We start from the raw sequence: 12,291 nt of genomic DNA, 5'->3' as shown, positions 1-12,291 counted from the left end.
TGCATAAAAAACAACGTCTGTTCAAATAAAACACGACGTTATGGTGAACCATTTATTCAGCATATTTACCGACGTCTTAAAGCAACGTAACAATGAAGAACCACGACGCTATTGTGAAGCAATTATCCAGGATATCACGTCGAGGAAGGATTAAGAACCGCCATGTAATTCAAAATAACACGACTCCAATCCCATAATAACGACGTCTAAAAAACGAGATATATAATCTGAACGTTAAAAAATACGACGTCATCATACATTTTCCACGTCGCAAGTTCTTTTATAAACGAAGAGGAACGAAATGAATTCCGACGGAAATTCATTATAACCGCCGTCTAATAACAATTAAACGACGTTATTTGTAATACGGCTCTCATCATAATCTACGCCGTCTATATGTTCTGTAATACGGCTCTCATTTATTTGGAACCGACGTTGTTTAGAAGTTCAACGTCGTCTATATTATTAAGTGCGTCGTGAGTAATGAATACATATAAATACAACGTCGACTATATAAATGTATACGTCGTAAATAATGACACTGACAACTATTTCCACGTCATCTTTTTTAGAAAAATCGAAGTGGAAAATTTATTTCACGACGGTTTTTTGTAAATAAGAGACGTAGTAGATTTCAATAACGTCGTCTTCTCATGTATTTAAAGACGTCATATTTTTTCTTGTCGGGTAAATTATATTTAACGGCGTAGTATTTTAGTTGTCGTCGTTGTATGTATATCTTGCGGCCTTGTTCTTTTAATATGTGTCATATTTTTCCTTTTTAACGACGGTGATTTTTTTGAGTTGGTCGTCTATTCTCATCCTCGACTATTTTCTAGAACTTTAGCAGACTAAACACGTCTGTTTTTATTTTTTTCCGACGTTGTTTTATTTAACAACGTCTAATATTTATCGTCATTGTTTGTTTCTGAAAATAGGACGTATAAATTTTGTAATACGACTCTCATATATTTGTAACCGACGTTGTTTAGTTTTTCGACGTCTACTCTATTAACATATACGTCGTAAATAATGACACTGACAACTATTTCCACGTCATCTTTTATCGAAAAATCGAAGTGGAAAATTAATTTTACGACAGTTGTTTTTATATATGCGACGTAGTAGGTATCAATAACGTCGTCTTCTAATGTATTTAAAGACATCATATTTTTTTATTGTCGTGAAAATGATATTTAACGGCGTCGTATTTGTATTTTCGTCGTTGTATGTCTATCTTGCGGCCTTGTTCTGTTAATATGTGTCATATTTTTCCTTTTTAACGACTGTTTTTTTAGAGAGTTGGTCGTCTATTATCATCCTCGATTGCTTTTTTTAGATCTTTTTGCAGTACAAAGACGTCGTTTTGTATTTGTTGGTGACGTTGCATATTTTAACAACGACGGTGATTTAGCGTCGTGGTTTATGAGGGAAAAGATGACGGTGGATTCCACGACCATTGAAAAACCCAATACACGACGGTGATGTACCGTCGTCTTTTTGCTTTTTTGTAGTTGTGGGTTTTCCTAATGTATATTCTACTTGGAACCTCCAACACAAAATGTATATCCAACATGCAACTCGTCCGGACGTTCGGATCAAATCTGAACATGAAAGACTCATTAAGTTTTGTGAAAACCCTTTGAAAAACCATGCAACCCTTAAGACATGGTGTTCATCTTAAGTGAAATTACAATTATTAATCACAAGAAGCTAGCATCAATTTCAGGGAACCTTCCGACCAAAATTGCATCCAATTACTTTTCTAAAGATCCTAATGGTGATCATGCATTAAGACAATTAGATAGTTTAAAACAGTGATTAACAATTCAAGTAGGCATGCACTCATCATAAGCAATTAAATAAAAATCATATATTCATGCTAAGGTTCAAGGCTTCACCCTAGCAAAAGAAATTTAGTTACGCATACTCATAATTGAAATACAAGAAAATATCATTAAGAAGAAAAGAACGAAAACACATGAAAGTTGCAAAAATCCAAAACCCTAGCAATTGCTCTCCACAATGCAAAGTTCAAAAGTGAAAAAGAAGTCCTAAATTTCTTTTTGAGAAAGAGCTTAAATACCCCTTAAAACCTAGCTGCCAATGTACAGCTTTTCTATCCCCACAAGGAAACTAATTAAAATAAAATAATACTAGGAAATAAAGTCCAAATTGGAATAGGAGAATCTGCGCAAAATCTGCCCAGCCACGTTTTGGCCCCAAATCTCCTCCAAATCTGGCCCAAGATAGCTTGTTTTAAAGATAAAAATGTTCTGAACACTTATCTAGAAGGCCACGAACCCATCCGAGGTCATCTTGGGCTCCAAAAATGCAATAAAAGACCAACACGTCACTATTCCAGCACCGCGCACTGCTCCTTTATTTTATTGCCAGAAAATAACCGCTTGGAAGAAAAATCTGAAATTTTGATTATGTTTTGCTCCAGAGAGAATGTCGAAAGTCCAATATTGGAAATATAATTAAAAGTATCAAAATTCTTCCAAAATATTAACCAAAATATACTAAGAATGAGGTTAAATATATAATATAAAATATATCCATCAAAATACCCCCAAACTTAGCTTTTTGCTTGTCCTCAAGCGAAACAAGACTCAAACAAAAATAAAAACTTAACAGACTAGACATTTGGCTAACACTTAATCAGGACAAAATTTCCACCTTCAAGTTGCAATCCATAGAAAATTTTAAAAACTAGAACATCCTTTCAATAGATCCAAGTAATCCCACCACAGAGTCTAAGCTATTTAGATTCAATTAGAAAAGAATTCACAAACTTCCTTCAGTGTAAAGTGAACCATCATGGTTAAGGAGACTCGACTAAAACCCTTAACTCTCATCCCTTTTATTCATACTTCACACACTCCACACTTTTTATTTTATTTTATTTTATTTTTGTTTGTTTTTATTTTTTGTTTTTATAGTAATAGTAGTGGTTGTACAATGTTGGTTCCCTTAAGCTTTCGATCCAACCGTGTAGCGAGCGTTAGGTCAATGTCTCCCAAACCACTTGGGTGGGCACTAGGTGTAGAACACCCCTAAGGACTTATTAACTCAAGCTGAAAAGGCTACGAAACCAACTAACCACCCTGCCTCATGCCAAAACTCTACCTTTTGTCTCGAGAATCACTGCTGATTAGGCAGGACTGGCCCAGTCACTAGCAAAGCTTCGGGTGAGGCAATTATTACTTTATAACACATACTAACTGTATTTATATTGAATAGAAATTAAAACACACTTGGACAAAAAGTAAGTATTCCAATCTCACTCCCCAAAAACCATGTTGGTGTGATGTGCAAATTTCAAAATTTAATTCATGAATTAGTGTCTAAGCAACAATAAATAGAAAAGACTCTACTGTGGGATTGATTTTCACCAAGTCCATTTGTTCTAACGTTGAAAATAATCTATGGATATTGACTGAAAAATGAAATTTTTTAAACTAGACTAAAAAAAAATTAAAAATATAAAATTTACTTTCCCACACCCAAACTTAAATCACACTTTGTCCTCAAGGTGTGGAAAATAAACAAGGAAACAACCAAAGAAGTAAATTAGGAGAGAAAAATAGAAAAAGAAAAAGAAAAGATATAAAACATAAATAGAAAAAAGTAAAAGAGAAAAATAAAAAACTAAATAAATAAATAAAAATGAACACACCAGGGATTCGGAGGTGATGCTGCGGTGATTCGAAGGCAAGACCTGTAGCTAGAATGTGAAGCGTGCTGACCAACAGCCCAAGTCCACACATTTGTCAAATACTGGCAACGGCTTCAATATAACCTGGTTCATTTGCTGCATGTGTCATTTGAAAACATATTGGATCCCCTTCGTCTAACCTTGAGTCCAGAGCTAACAAGCTCCGCCTTTGGCCATTCCCAGCTCAGATTGTAAATCACAAAAGACGCTTTTTTTTTATTTCACTCAGTTTCAACCCATCCATCTCCACCCTCTCCCTCTGTCATCTCTAGGAAGAACTCAAGAGCCTTGGCTATCTTTCAGAGCATAGTCGTGTGGGTTCATCTGTGTAAGGGTGCCAGATCCAGAAAACCTTCAACAAAATCAAAATCACCATCCGTTGCAGCTTCGTCGAAGAGACAATCGGATCCTCACCGAGATCCGTCCCAACTCCGACCCCAACCACTCGGATGAGCTGACCCAGACCGAGTTCAACCCCAACACCACATACACTCAGAGTTCCTGAGCTTGGTTAACGGTAAGCTTCGCGTTGTGCTCGTAACTGGGTCTCGGTGTGGGTATTTTTGTGTTGAAAGTAATTAAGAACAAGAGTGATTGTTGCAGACTTCGTTGCCTTGTTCTGAGGTACTCATCCCCGTCTGTTGGCAGATTTCAGCGAGCAAGTCAATCTTCAAGTTGGGAGTAGGTATAATATCGAATCCCTGCAAGTTTTTATTTTATTTTATATATCTGCATTAATTCATGGGTCTTTCTAGATTGTGAGAATTTCTGCTTATTTGTGTCTTTTGGTTGGTTCTGAGAGCGATACTCAGTTGTGTGGTGTCTGGCTATGTGATGTAAACTGAGCTGCAAAAATTAACTTCTCAAAATTATATATATGTGCTGGATCCGCAACAGCTTCCCCCAAAATTGCATCTTTGAGTGAGCTCATCTGAATTGCTTTAACTTCCAGTATAGTGTAGATGTGGTGATGTTAATGTAGACTTGCTGCTGGGTGCATGATTCTAGCTGCTGCTGGGTGCAAGATTCCAGCTGCTGCTGGGTGCAAGATTCCAGTATAGGATTTTCTGCTTTTGATGCTTGCTACTGATGGTTGTGTCCTGCATTGAGTCAATTATGTGTTAGGAATAGAAAGAAAATAAAACAACTCGATAAAGAAAACAACAACAGAAATTTTTATTTATTTATTTTATTTTCGAAAATAAAAGAAGTAAAGAGTTTAGAAAAATTGGGTCGCCTCCCAATAAGCGCTTTATTTTAAGTTTGTAGCTAGACTTTGCAGAAGTCTGGTGGTCAAATCACTGGTTCCTTCAGAGTCAAAGACTCGGCTGCAATGTCAAAGGGTGTCTCCACGTAGGGTTTCAGCCTATGACCATTCACCTTGAATGTGTTGCCTTTATCTTCACTGGTGATTTGAACTGCTCCATGAGGAAAAACCTGAGTCACTAAGTAGGGTCCAGTCCAGCGAGATTTTAATTTCCCTGGAAACAACTTGAGCCTTGAACTGAATAACAAAACCTTTTGCCCTGGCTGAAATTCCTTCCGTAAAATTTGACTGTCATGAAATGCCTTAATTCTTTCCTTGTAGATGCGAGAACTATTATAAGCACCTTGGCGAATTTCCTCTAGCTCATTTAACTGCAATTTTCGCTTTTCCCCAGCTGAGTCATATGCAAAATTTAACTCTTTAATGGCCTAGTAAGCTTTATGCTCCAACTCCATAGGTAGACAGGCTTTCCCATAAACAAGTCGGAATGGTGACATCCCAATAGGAGTTTTATAAGCTGTCCTGTATGCCCACAAAGCATCATTTAGTTTGAAACTCCAATCCTTGCGTGTAAAGCTCACTGTTTTCTCCAAAATACGCTTTATTTCTCTGTTTGAAACTTCAACTTGACCAGATGTCTGTGGGTGGTATGGTGTAGCCACGCGATGATTAATCCCATATTTTGCCAGTAGGTTAGCAAATGGTTTATTAATAAAATGCTTCCCCCCATCATTAAGAATAACACGCGGAATTCCAAAACGTGGAAATATAACCCCTTGAGGAACTTTAGGACCACTGATCCTTGATTAGTTGGTGCTGCAATGACCTCGACCCACTTTGAAACATATTCCACAGCCACTAAAATAAATTGGTGCCCGTTAGAAGAGGGGAATGGTCCCATGAAATCAATACCCCAAACATCAAATAGTTCAACAATTAGGATACTTTGCTGGGGCATCTCATTCCTTCTAGATTGATTGCCGACCCTTTGGCACCTATCACATGCCTTGCACCAATTAGGATACTTTGCTGCCCAAAATGTCCTCCACAAGCATAGTGATGAGCAAACTTTAAAACACTTTCATGTTTAGCCTCTGGAATACACCTGCGAATAATCTGGTATGCACAATACTTGTATAAGTAGGGTTCATCCCAGAAATAGTGCTTTACATCAGATAAAAACTTCTTTTTCTGCTAGTAGGAAAAATCTGGATGCACCACACCCTTAGCCAAATAATTGACAATATCTGCAAACCAAGGTGTGTCAATTTGGACAGCAAATAGCTGTTCATCTGGGAAACTTTCACTCAATGGTAGAGAATCTGCCTCTGTAGCTGCTGGATTAATTAATCTAGATAAATGATCAGCCACAACATTCTGACTGCCCTTCTTGTCTTTAATCTCTAAGTCAAATTCTCGAAGTAAAAGAACCCAACGAATCAATCTAGGCTTTGCATCCTTCTTAGACAACAAGTATTTTAGTGCAGCATGATCCGTATAGACAATTATTTTAGCCCCAACCAGATAAGACCGAAATTTCTCTAGTGCGAACACAACTGCGAACAATTCCTTCTCTGTAGTTGCATAGTTAAGCTGTGCATCATTGAGAGTACGACTTGCATAATAGATGACATGGGGAAGCTTATCTTTTCGTTGCCCTAAAACTGCCCCGACAGCATAATCTGACGCATCACACATTAGTTCAAATGGTAAATCCCAATTTGGTGTAGTAATGATGGGTGCCGAGGTTAGGAGTGCTTTCAACTTGTTAAATGCTTCTAAACAGGCCTTATCGAAATTAAATGGTGCATCCTTAGCCAATAAAGTGCACAAAGGTTGACTAATCTTGGAGAAATCCTTGATGAATCGACGATAAAAATTTGCGTGTCCTAAGAAGGACCTCACACCTTTTACTGATGTAGGAGGTGGCAGCTTTGCAATAACTTCAATCTTTGCTTTGTCAACCTCAATGCCTTTGCTAGAAATTGAATGACCCAAGACAATTCCCTGTTCAACCATGAAATGACACTTTTCCCAATTTAGCACTAAATTCGTTGCTTGACATCTCTGAAGAACTAATGATAAATTCTGTAAGCACTGATCATATGAATCCCCAAAAACAGAAAAATCATCCATAAAAACTTCCACAATATTTTCGACCAAGCCAGAAAAAATACTCATCATACAATGTTGAAACGTAGCAGGTGCATTGCATAATCCGAACGGCATCCTCCGATAAGCATAAGTACCGAATGGACAAGTGAAAGTAGTCTTCTCTTGATCCTCTGGTGTGATTGGAATCTGATTATACCCAGAATACCCATCAAGAAAACAGTAAAAAGCTCGCCCAGCCAACCTTTCTAACATCTAGTCAATAAACGGCAATGGAAAATGGTCTTTTCTCGTCCCTGTGTTAAGCTTCCGGTAATCTACACACATTCTCCAACCCGTAGTCAATTGTATAGGAACTAACTCATTATTATCATTTTTCACCACTATAATACCGGTTCGTTTAGGCACTACTTGAGTCGGGCTAACCCATTTACTGACAAAAATAAGATAAATCATACCTGCATCAAGTAATTTCATAACCTCTGTTCTGACCACCTCTTTCATAATTGGGTTAAGGCGGCGTTGAGCATCAACTGTTGGCTTCACGTCGTCTTCCATTAATATTCTGTGCATACATAGTACTAGGCTGATTCCCTTGATGTCCGCAATTGTCCATCCCAATGCATCTTGATATTTTCTCAACACACGAAGCAATTTATCTTCATCTGTCGGTGTTATATCTGCTGCAATTATAACTGGCAGCGTCTCTATAGCTCCTAAATATGCATATTTAAGATGTTGTGGTGAAGGCTTCAGCTCCAATTTTGGCGGCTGTTGTCTGGATGGTTTAAGGGTTTGTTTGGGCTCCCCTAAACTCTCATACACATTCCTAAATTTTGGCAACACTGTGGGCATAGTGTTCAATGTGTGAATGTACTCATGAACACCTTCATCTTCAGAATCTATCCCAAGTTCCCCCTGTAAAACATGCAGCAACTGATCTGTTTTTGAATTAGCATAAAATCCGTCTTGCACCATACTGTCTGCCATGTCAATACGCATACAATCCTGGTGTTCAGCAGGACGTTTTGCTGCCTCAAACAAATTAAACACGATAGATTGGTCCTGAACCCGTAAAGTCAATGTTCCAGCTTCCACATCAATTAAGGTCCTAGCTGTTGCCATAAACGGCCTCCCCAAAATAATAGGTGTTTGAAGGTCTTCATCCATGTCAAAAACCACAAAATCTGCCGGTAGATAAAGATTATCAACCTTAATAATTAGATCTTCAATAACACCTCTTGGATAAGTGCTTGAACGGTCAGCTAGTTGAAGTATAATTGATGTAGGCTTTAAATCTCCTTGCTCCAATCGCTGGAAAACAGAAAAAGGCATCAAATAAAGCACTTTTAAAATTAGAATTTCCAATACTGCAAGAAATATTAAAACTCCCTGGATCTTTTTTCTTAGGTGCTAGTTTGTGTAGCAAAACTACGCTGCACTGTTTTGTCATAATAACTTGGTCCAAATCTGAAAGCTTCTTTTTGCTGCTGCAAACTTCCTTCTAAAATTTGGCATATGATGGAATTTTCTTGATTGCATCCAGTAATGGAATGTTGATTTGAACCTTGGATAATGTCTGCATAAAGTCCTTGAGTTGCTGATCTTTTGCTTTTGGCTTCAAACGTCCTGGATATGGAATTGGGGCCTCATAAACATGCTCAGGAACTTGTTTTGGAGCAGTTTCTAGATCTGCCAGATTATGTTTTTCTGCAGGTTTGGCAGGTTCTGCTGCTGCAAAATTTTCTGTATTATCCTCCACTGCTTGTTGCTCCTTTTCAATGCTATTTTCACGATTGTCATAGCTTTTTCCACATCATAAAGTCCGAACAATGTTGCAATCTTCACATCCATTTGGATTAGGAATTGTTTGATTAGGAAATTTGCCCTTTTCTCTGTCTAAAATCTGTGTAGCTAGCTGTCCAAATTGTTGCTCCAAACTTTTAATTGATGCTTCAACATTTTGAAATCTTTGATTGTTGCCCTCGATGAATGATTGAGTTGTTGCTGCTAGTTTAGCAAGTTGATCTTCCAGAGATGGTTTGGAGGGAACAAAAGGTTTTTGTGCATGCTGGAATGGTTTGGCATTAGTCTGATTGTCACCCCATTTGAAATTAGGGTGATCCCTTCATCCAGGATTGTAATGAGTTGCATATGCATCATTCCTAAGCCTTTGATAGCTGTTCATCATATTGACATGTTGTTCAACAAGCTCTGGGTTAGAGTCTTTATGTGGGCAACCCATTATGTCATGTGTAGCCATACTGCATATAGTGCAAACTGTTGATGTAGGTGGCTGCTGTGTAGAACTTGCTATATATTGTAGAAGCATATCAAACTTTGAATCAAATTTTTTCTCCATTTTTTCCATTTGTGCAGACATGTTGGGAGAACCTACTGATAACTCAAAAATGCCCCTTTTCTGTGAATGTTCTGCTGCCCATTGTTGAGATTCTGTAGCCATCATATCAAACAGTTCAAATGCCTCTCTTGCAGATTTATTTGACAATGATCCTCCAGCTGATGCATTCACATGGCTCTTAGATGTAGGATTAAGCCCATCAAAGAAAATATTCATTTGTGTATCCGAATCAATTTTAACATGTGGGCACTTTATGTACATCTCTGTATATCTCTCCCATGCTTCATGAAACTCTTCATTAGGCTTCTGTGTGAATGTCAAAATCTCCCTCTTGTAATTCAATGTCTTGGATGCTGGATAATATTTGTTCAGGAATTTTGTGTGTAACTGCTGCCAAGTAGTAATGCTATTAGCTGGTAGAGTGAATAACCAAGTTTCTGCCTTGTCCTTCAAAGTGAAAGGGAAAAGACGTAACTTAATAGCCTCAGCAGAAAAACCCCTAATCAAAATATTCTTGCAACCCATAATAAATTTTGCAATATGTATGTTTGCATCATTAGGCAGCCCCCGAAAAGTAGGTAGAATTTCAAGCATATGGTGTCTGATCTCGAACGAATCACCTTCTTCTTGTTCAGGATACACAATGCAATTGGGAACATCAGTGGCACGGGCTTCCAATGACTCCCTGAGTGGTCTACCTGCCACAGGTAATTCTAACGCCATGTTACCCTTGTTTGCAAACAGATTCTGTAGAAAAGTGCCCTGCAGTGAACAATCCCAAGCCCAAGTAACTTCTCTTCACTATCTATGCAGTGTGCGCTCTGGTTCTGGATCAAATTGTACAATCTATGCAGTTCCTGATCTGGTCTGGACCATGCAGTTTGCAGAATCTGCAACAGAAACAAAATTGTTCAATTTCAAAATTTTTTTTTTGTTTTTTTTGGACGAAAATTAAAAATAAAATAAAATAAATAAATCAGAAAAAGGTTAAACAAAAATTGTCTAAAATAGTCCCCGGCAACGGCGCCAATTTCTTGATAGGATTTTTAGTACCTGTATAAACAGGTTTAAAATCACATAAAATACTTGCAAGAATACAAGGTTATTGTAGTATAGATGCTCATGCAAGGTCGTTTCCCTCAAGGACTAATTAGCAATTCAAGTAAAAACAAATTCCAAATAACTACTTAAAATAAAAGGTCAAGAAAAATGATTATGAATTGGTTGAATCTAAAAACAAATATTAAACAAAAACAAATACGATTGAAGAAAAGAGTTTTGAATATCAATTTATAAAAGCACTAGGGTTTCACCATCACCTAGCAATCCTATGAACTTTTACCAATTACTTATTGTTTGCACATGCCACTTTGAAGGTTAGGTTTTCCTAATGTATATTCTACTTGGAACCTCCAACACAGAATGTGTATCCAACATGCAACCTGTCCGGACGTTCGGATCAAATCTGAACATGAAAGACTCATTAAGTTTTGTGAAAACCCTTTGAAAAACCATGCAACCCTTAAGACGTGGTGTTCATCTTAAGTGAAAGTCCAATTATTAATCACAAGAAGCTAGCATCAATTTCAGGGAACCTTCCGACCAAAATTGCATCCAATTACTTTTCTAAAGATCCTAATGGTGATCAGGCCTTAAGACAATTAGATAGTTTAAAACAATGATTAACAATTCAAGTAGGCATGCACTCATCATAAGCAATTAAATAAAAATCACATATTCATGCTAAGGTTCAAGGCTTCACCCTAGCAAAAGAAATTTAGTTACGCATACTCATAATTGAATACAAGAAAATATCATTAAGAAGAAAAGAACGAAAACACCTGAAAGTTGCGAAAACCCAAAACCCTAGCAATTGCTCTCCACAATGCAAAGTTCAAAAGTGAAAAAGAAGTCCTAAATTTCTTTGTGAGAAAGAGCTTAAATACCCCTTAAAACCTAGCTGCCAATGTACAGCTTTTCTATCCCCACAAGGAAACTAATTAAAATAAAATAATACTAGGAAATAAAGTCCAAATTGGAATAGGAGAATCTGCCCAAAATCTTCCCAGCCACGTTTTGGCCCCAAATCTCCTCCAAATCTGGCCCAAGATAACTTGTTTTAAAGATAAAAATGTTCTGAACACTTCTCTAGAAGGCCACGAACCCATCCGAGGTCATCTTGGGCTCTAAAAACGCAATAAAAGCCCAACACGTCACTGTTCTACCACCGCGCACTGCTCCTTTATTTTATTGCCAGAGAATAACCGCTTGGAAGAAAAATCTGAAATTTTGATACGATCAAGCTAAGTGACACACGAACGTCCTCCAACTGGAATTACTCCAAAATTCATCAATTTGATTATGTTTTGCTCCAGAGAGAGTCGAAAGTCCTATATTGGAAATATAATTCAAAGTATCAAAATTCTTCCAAAATATTAACCAAAATATACTAAGAATGAGGTCAAATGTATAATATAAAATATGTCTGTCAATGTGGATGTCCATTTCATTTGCCACATAAGGGGATATGAGAATGTGGTAGACAAATGTGGTAAGAGTAGCATTACTCTAAAATTATAGGAGTTCCATCATAAAATATGTATTCAAATACCCTCAAAACTAGGAATCAGATCAACTAGACGAATACTTGATCCGATTCCAATTCCTTATTCCCAAATTCTTACCAATTCATGACTTCCAGCACCGTCATCGTTAGATTTCGAATGTTCTGGGCATCAAGGTGGAGTCGTTTCCCTTTATTTATTTGGGTGTTCCTGTTTTCAAGGGCAAACCTCGTGCAATATATTTTCAGGGCATTGCAGACAAAAT

The sequence above is a fragment of the Prunus persica genome, chromosome G4 (assembly GCF_000346465.2).
Source record: "Prunus persica cultivar Lovell chromosome G4, Prunus_persica_NCBIv2, whole genome shotgun sequence".
Taxonomy (NCBI): Eukaryota; Viridiplantae; Streptophyta; class Magnoliopsida; order Rosales; family Rosaceae; genus Prunus; species Prunus persica.
Note: the sequence above shows the minus strand (reverse complement) of the source record.